Source organism: Liolophura sinensis, chromosome 10 (genome assembly GCF_032854445.1).
Source record: "Liolophura sinensis isolate JHLJ2023 chromosome 10, CUHK_Ljap_v2, whole genome shotgun sequence".
Taxonomy (NCBI): domain Eukaryota; kingdom Metazoa; phylum Mollusca; class Polyplacophora; order Chitonida; family Chitonidae; genus Liolophura; species Liolophura sinensis.
The window spans coordinates 17,182,445-17,190,609 of record NC_088304.1 but is presented as its reverse complement, the minus strand read 5'-3'; positions in this window follow the sequence as shown (position 1 = coordinate 17,190,609).

The following is an 8,165-nucleotide window of genomic DNA, read 5'->3' as shown; positions in this document are numbered from 1 at the left end:
TCAACTCAGCCACAGCCGTTTTATACCTGTCGAGGATCCCCTGCAGTTTTTCCAAGGCAATGCGGGACCGTGGGTACTTGGGCCGCACATCTATGAGCGTCTCAAATTCCTCCCGTAGTGCTCGTGCTTTTTGATTGTGGTTCATTGTACGCGTCGTATGCCTAGTGGTGCTGTTTCTCTAACTCTAAATTTCGAGTGCTGATATCTACCTGGTGGTGCTGTTTCTCTAATTGTAAATTTCGATAGCCGCCAGCCGGTTGAACTCGTCCAAGGAAGCCTTTCGCCTCTGCCGCCTTTTACGCATCTGGGCATTATGATATCCACAGGCCAATCAAAGCCGAAGTCGGTTTTTAACACCCCGACCACAGCTAATACATGACTGGGTGCCAAGACCCTTCCGCAGACTGGCTAAATGAATCCCGTAGTACTCCCCCAGACAGCTCTTAACACAAAGCTCCGTGCAGCCGATGGGTAGCCACCGGCACTTATTGTAACCCCTTGGCATGTTGTTGTTGTATTTATCGAAGTATACCTGGTGGAATTGGCATGTCTAATAGAACACGAGAAGGGGCTGGGGCCTCTTTTTTGTTCTGGGGATGGCCCCAGGGGGAGGGTGTGCCAGAACTCCTATTCTGTATACTACTCATGTACACCCATAAATATATACATATACATGTCTACACACATAACACACACGTATATCACATACATACACACACCATATACACCTATAGATATACATATACACGTATACATAGATATACATATACACGTATATATATATATATATATATATATATATTTATATATATATATATACACACATACATACGCACCCGCATACACACTGAAATACGCATATGAAATATACATACAAACATATACATGTATACATACCAACACTACCGTCCTATACATATATATATACACATATACATACTGATACATACACACACATACATATACACATATACGTATACAAATATACATACACAAGATATACCCCTGCACAGTTTTCAAGAGAGTAAAAAAAAAGTAAAAAAAGGAAAAAATGAAAAAGAATATATGTATACGCTGACCAGAATTAAGGTCAGAAAGGCAAGAAATCCCTGAAACAGTTTATTCGTGAGTACAGGTCCATGAGTGTAGAAAAACACACTAACTTCACGCATGGGTTTCACGGGGTTGTGGTTCATTGCGGGGACCTGTCAGAGGGGGGCATTCCACCAGTGAAATCGTGCAAATCAGGCAAACCACAGATTTGCTTGACTTGTTCATAAGCATTTTTGACAGATTTTCCCGTCCTTGGACCATGCCGAACTGACAACAGGATTAGCCACACACGTTCTCAACAACTGCTGATTTCGTTGTGTCAGATCTTCCTTGATCACAATGCGGATGCCTTTTAGCGCTTTTCGCTTGTATATACACTCATTTTTAAGCCCCCTAGATACAAATTTGACGATAATTCCTCATGGTTAAGGTGTTAGCACGGCCTAGTAGGTGTGCTATGCTGATTTCACAATACTGTACATTTATATTTAATTTATTGTTTAGCATGTTCATGATTTTGTCAGTGCACTCGTCAGAAGTCTCCATACGACTGTCCCCCTCAATGCCATACATTCTAATGCTCTCTAGTCGTCCGTGGTGTTCCAAGTCATTGATTTTAGAATCGACCACATCTAATTCAGTGTTCAATCTTTTGATCTCATTCAAACTCTTTTCAAGACATCGTTTTCCTTTTCAAGATTAAATATTCTAGACTCTTGTACTTCAATCAGTGTTGTTAGCTTACCCACGATTTTTGTCTCCATATGAGTCAGAGGCTCTGGCAGTTTCCCACCTGTCACGATATTCTACAGTTTACTCATTATCAAGCTGAGTTGCTTCTCCACTGGCTTATGGGGCGACAGAAGTTCCATGACTGTTTGGCTCGTCAACACTGCTTTGCGAAGATATTTGTTTCCTCTTTTACTGTGCCCTTGACCTTAGCATAATCTGAGTCAAAATCCAAGACCCTGATCACAGCTGTAAATCTCACGGTGACACACCCGCCACTCGCGACCAGCTAGCTGGCTTGTGCTGCACTCTGGTCAAAGGCTGATCGTACAGAGCGTGCCAATCATGTAAATCACATTTGGTTACTTCCCCACCATAGCCAGTTTCTGTAGGCTAACTTTTACTAGTTCAAACTAAAATCACCTTTCTGCCCATAGTTGCAAGCACATCCTATTTCACGTAAACCATCCTTGAATAGGCTCAGCAGACAAAATGTAGGGAGTAAATCCTAATTTGATCGGAGAGGACCTTTCTGTGTCGTGCTACCTGTCCGCCATGTTTGTTCGTATCCAAAGCTGATTCACAGGAGAGGTCCATATAGACGGAAACGGGCATAAGAATTTTTATTACGTGCTTGGTTACCCTATAAATCATCTTTTAGTCTGGAATTCTTACAAGGTTATGCTACGCTCTTCAGTATTAGAGGCGAGAAAACCCCTTTTTATTACAATCTAAAGCCACTAAAAGGGGCCTCCGTGGCTCAGACGGTTAAAGCGCTAGCGCAGCGTAATGACCCAGGAGTCTCTCACCAATGCGGTCGCTGTGAGTTCAAGTCCAGCTCATGCTGGCTTCCTCTCCGGCCGTACGTGAGAAGGTCTGTCAGCAACCTGCGGATGGTCGTGGGTTTCCCCCGGGCTCTGCCCGGTTTCCACCCACCATAATGCTGGCCGCCGTCGTATAAGTGAAATATTCTTGAGTACGGCGTAAAACACAAATCAAAAAAAAAAAAAAAAAAAAAAAAAAAAAAAAAAAAAATAAAGCCACGCATTGTGGTCTCCTTGTTTAGACCTTGAATGTTATAATAACGTCAGACGTATTCCACTACCACCTTCTCGGTAAATATGGCTTAAAAGTATATCAGAACTGTCTCGTAATAAAAGGGAAAACAGCTGGGTACTATTTCTATATGACAAAATGGTGAACAAGGAACGGGTGACGTCACAGCGGAACAGATGCTTTCTCGGGTCGCAGAAATATCTTGATTGGTTAAAACGGAGAACATGGTGGCCCGTTCAATGTTCCCTACGTGCGTGACATTTGTGACGTAATTTGAACTTCAAATGTGACTCTGAATCGATACACATATAACCTACATTTGGTCTAGTGTTGTCTTCTTTTAGAGTGTCGCCTACATTTAGCTCTCTGTACATTCAGTATTTAAATTGCCTTTTGTTCGTGACACGTAACCCCACAAGTTCTAAACATTGATAGGTTGGCCTTCTATATTTTTCCAATATAAACTGTAGTTGGCAACTCCGATTGCAGCTGCACATGTACCCGTCAACTCCGTGATCACTGCGTCCGCCAAAAACCAATCCACAGACACCACGACCATAAATGCATGGATAGGCCTATACTCAACGCTCCTTATATAACACTGGGATAGGCGGTACCCAAATAACCGTTTCACAGCTCATCATATAGACTACAGCTCATGTATGTCATATACACACACACAAATGGTGTGCTTTTTCTACACGTTGATAAAGACATTGAGATTGTTTTGGACTTAGAAGTAAGACAATTGCTGGGTGAGTTAAATGGGCTTGGCCCAAAGATTTGGCGTCTTCTGGGCTACCGAAGGGCACATAACTTATAGTCAAAAGTTGAATATAGTAATGACCAGTCGCGATTGTACAGAGTACAGTGTAGCCGATTTCAATTAACAAAAAGACCAGGCAAAAATGCAAAAGTGGAAAAACTGTTCCAGAGATGCTGGTAAGAGACTAATCCGACGTATTTTGTGACGAGAAATCAAATGGTGGAAACCGCGCTGCTCTCCGACCAATACTTTTGGCTGTAGCGACAATTGAATGATCATTGATGTCATAATCACGTGCCCAGCAACGGCTCTTACTCCATGGAAACCAGAGAAATTTGCAATTTTTCAACAGCTGCCGATGGCTGGCCCAAGTTCGCATCTTTTGGCACCTTAATGATGTGGGTCAGTGTTCAATTGTACTTTTTACAGCAGACTGTATCTAGTACCTTGTGTTTTTTATGTACAAATGGTGTGCTTTTTCTACACATAGATAAAGACATTGAAATTGTCTTGGACTTAGAAGTAAGACAATTGCTGGGTGAGTTAAATGGGATTGGCCCAAAGATTTGACGTCTTCTGGGCTACCGAAGGGCACATAACTTATAGTCAAAAGTTGAATATAGTAATGACCAGTCGCGATGGTGCATAGTACAGTGTAGCCGATTTCAATTAACAAAAAGACCAGGCAAAAATGCAAAAGTGGAAAAACTGTTCCAGTGCTGCTGGTAAGAGACTAATCCGACGTATTTTGTGAGGAGAAATGGAATGGTGGAAACCGCGTTGCTCTCCGACCAATACTTGTGGCTGTAGCGACAATTGAATGATCATTGATGTCATAATCACGTGCCCAGCAACGGCTCTTACTCCATGGAAACCAGGGAAATTTGCAATTTTTCAACAGCTGCCGATGGCTGGCCCAAGTCCGCATCTTTTGGCACCTTAATGATGTGGGTCAGTGTTCAATTGTACTTTTTACAGCAGACTGTATCTAGTACCTTGTGTTTTTTATGTACAAATGGTGTGGTTTTTCTACACATAGACAAAGACATTGAAATTGTCTTGGACTTAGAAGTAAGACAATTGCTGGGTGAGTTAAATGGGCTTGGCCCAAAGATTTGACATCATCTGGGCTACCGAAGGGCACATAACTTATAGTCAAAAGTTGAATATAGTAATGACCAGTCGCGATGGTGCATAGTACAGTGTAGCCGATTTCAATTAACAAAAAGACCAGGCAAAAATGCAAAAGTGGAAAAACTGTTCCAGTGATGTTGGTAAGAGACTAATCCGACGTATTTTGTGACGAGAAATCGAATGGTGGAAACCGCGTTGCTCTCCGACCAATACTTTTGGCTGTAGCGATAATTAAATGATCACTGATGTCATAATCACGTGTCCAGCAACGGCTCTTACTCCATGGAAACCAGGGAAATTTGCAATTTTTCTACAGCTGCCGATGCCTGGCCCAAGTCCGCATCTTTTGGCACCTTATTGTTGTGGGTCAGTGTTCAATTGTACTTTTTACAGCAGACTGTATCTAGTACCTTGTTTTTTTATGTACAAATGGTGTGGTTTTTCTACACATAAATAAAGACATTGAGATTGTCTTGGACTTAGAAGTAAGACAATTGCTGGGTGAGTTAAATGGGCTTGGCCCAAAGATTTGACGTCTTCTTGGCTACCGAAGGGCACATAACTTATATTCAAAAGTTGAATATAGTAATGACCAGTCGCGATGGTGCATACTACAGTGTAGCCGATTTCAATTAACAAAAAGACCAGGCAAAAATGCAAAAGTGGAAAAACTGTTCCAGTGCTGCTGGTAAGAGGCTAATCCGACGTATTTTGTAACGAGAAATGGAATGGTGGAAACCGCGTTTCTCCCCGACCAATACTTTTGGCTGTAGCGACAATTGAATGATCACTTATGTCATAATCACTTGCCCAGCAACGGCTCTTACTCCATGGAAACCAGGGAAATTTGCAATTTTTTCAACAGCTGCCGATGGCTGGCCCAAGTCCGCATCTTTTGGCACCTTATTGATGTGGGTCAGTGTTCAATTGTACTTTTTACAGCAGACTGTATTTAGTACCTTGTGTTTTTTATGTACAAATGGTGTGCTTTTTCTACACGTAGATAAAGACAATGAGATTGTCTTGGACTTAGAAGTAAGACAATTGCTGGGTGAGTTAAATGGGCTTGGCACAAAGATTTGACGTCTTCTGGGCTACCGAAGGGCACATAAGTTATTGTCAAAAGTTGAATATAGTAATGACTAGTCGCGATGGTACATAGTACAGTGTAGTCGATTTCAATTAACAAAAAGACCAGGCAAAAATGGAAAAACTGTTACAGTGCTGCTGGTAAGAGACTAATCCGACGTTGTTTGTGAGGAGAAATGGAATGGTGGAAACCGCGTTGCTCTCCGACCAATACTTGTGGCTGTAGCGACAATTGAATGATCATTGATGTCATAATCACGTGCCCAGCAACGGCTCTTACTCCATGGAAACCAGGGAAATTTGCAATTTATTCAACAGCTGCCGATGCCTGGCCCAATTGCGCGTCTTTTGGCACCTTATTGATGTGGGTCAGTGTTCAATTGTACTTTTTACAGTAGACTGTATCTAGTACCTTGTGTTTTTTATGTACAAATGGTGTTCTTTTTCTACACGTAGATGAAGACATTGAGATTGTCTTGGACTTAGAAGTAAGACAATTGCTGGGTGAGTTAAATGGGCTTAGCCCAAAGATTTGACGTCTTCTGGGCTACCGAAAGGCACATAACTTATAGTCAAAAGTTGAATATAGTAATGACCAGTCGCGATGGTGCATAGTACAGTGTAGCCGATTTCAATTAACCAAAAGACCAGGGAAAAATGCAAAAGTGGAAAAACTGTTCCAGTGCTGCTGGTAAGAGACTAATCCGACGTATTTTGTGACGAGAAATCGAATGGTGGAAACCGCGTTGCTCTCCGACCAATACTTTTGGCTGTAGCGACAATTAAATGATCACTGATGTCATAATCACGTGTCCAGCAACGGCTCTTACTCCATGGAAACCAGGGAAATTTGCAATTTTTCTACAGCTGCCGATGCCTGGCCCAAGTCCGCATCTTTTGGCACCTTATTGTTGTGGGTCAGTGTTCAATTGTACTTTTACAGCAGACTGTATCTAGTACCTTTTTTTTTTATGTACAAATGGTGTGCTTTTTCTACACATAGATAAAGACATTGAGATTGTCTTGGACTTAGAAGTAAGACAATTGCTGGGTGAGTTAAATGGGCTTGGCCCACAGATTTGACGTCTTCTGGGCTACCGAAGGGCACATAACTTATAGTCAAAAGTTAAATATAGTAATGACCAGTCGCGATGGTGCATACTACAGTGTAGCCGATTTCAATTAACAAAAAGACCAGGCAAAAATGCAAAAGTGGACAAACTGTTCCAGTGCTGCTGGTAAGAGGCTAATCCGACGTATTTTGTAACGAGAAATGGAATGGTGGAAACCGCGTTTCTCCCCGACCAATACTTGTGGCTGTAGCGACAATTGAATGATCACTGATGTCATAATCACTTGCCCAGCAACGGCTCTTACTCCATGGAAACCAGGGAAATTTGCAATTTTTCAACAGCTGCCGATGCCTGGCCCAGTACCACATCTTTTGGCATCTTAATGATGTGGGTCAGTGTTAAGTTGTACTTTTTACAGCAGACTGTATCTAGTACCTTGTGTTTTTTATGTACAAATGGTGTGCTTTTTCTACACATAGATAAAGACATTGAGATTGTCTTGGACTTAGAAGTAAGACAATTGCTGGGTGAGTTAAATGGGCTTAGCCCAAAGATTTGACGTCTTCTGGGCTACCGAAGCACATAACTTATAGTCAAAAGTTGAATATAGTAATGACCAGTCGCAATGGTATATAGTACAGTGTAGCCGATTTCAATTAACAAAAAGACCAGGCAAAAATGCAAAAGTGGAAAAACTGTTCCAGTGCTGCTGGTAAGAGACTAATCCGACGTATTTTGTGACGAGAAATCGAATGGTGGAAACCGCGTTGCTCTCCGACCAATACTTTTGGCTGTAGCGACAATTGAATGATCACTGATATCATAATCACTTGCCCAGCAACGGCTCTTACTCCATGGAAACCAGGGAAATTTGCAATTTTTCCAAAAGCTGCCGATGCCTGGCCCAGGTCCGCATCTTTTGGCACCTTAATGATGTGGGTCAGTGTTCAATTGTACTTTTTACAGCAGACTGTATCTAGTACCTTGTGTTTTTTATGTACAAATGGCATTCTTTTTCTACACGTAGATAAAGACATTGAGATTGTCTTGGACTTAGAAGTAAGACAATTGCTGGGTGAGTTAAATGGGCTTGGCCCAAAGATTTGACATCTTTTCTACCCAAGGGCACATAACTTATAGTCAAAAGTTGAATATAGTAATGACCAGTCGCGATGGTGCATAGTACAGTGTAGCCGATTTCAATTAACAAAAAGACCAGACAAAAATGCAAAAGTGGAAAAACTGTTGAAGTACTGCTGGTAAGA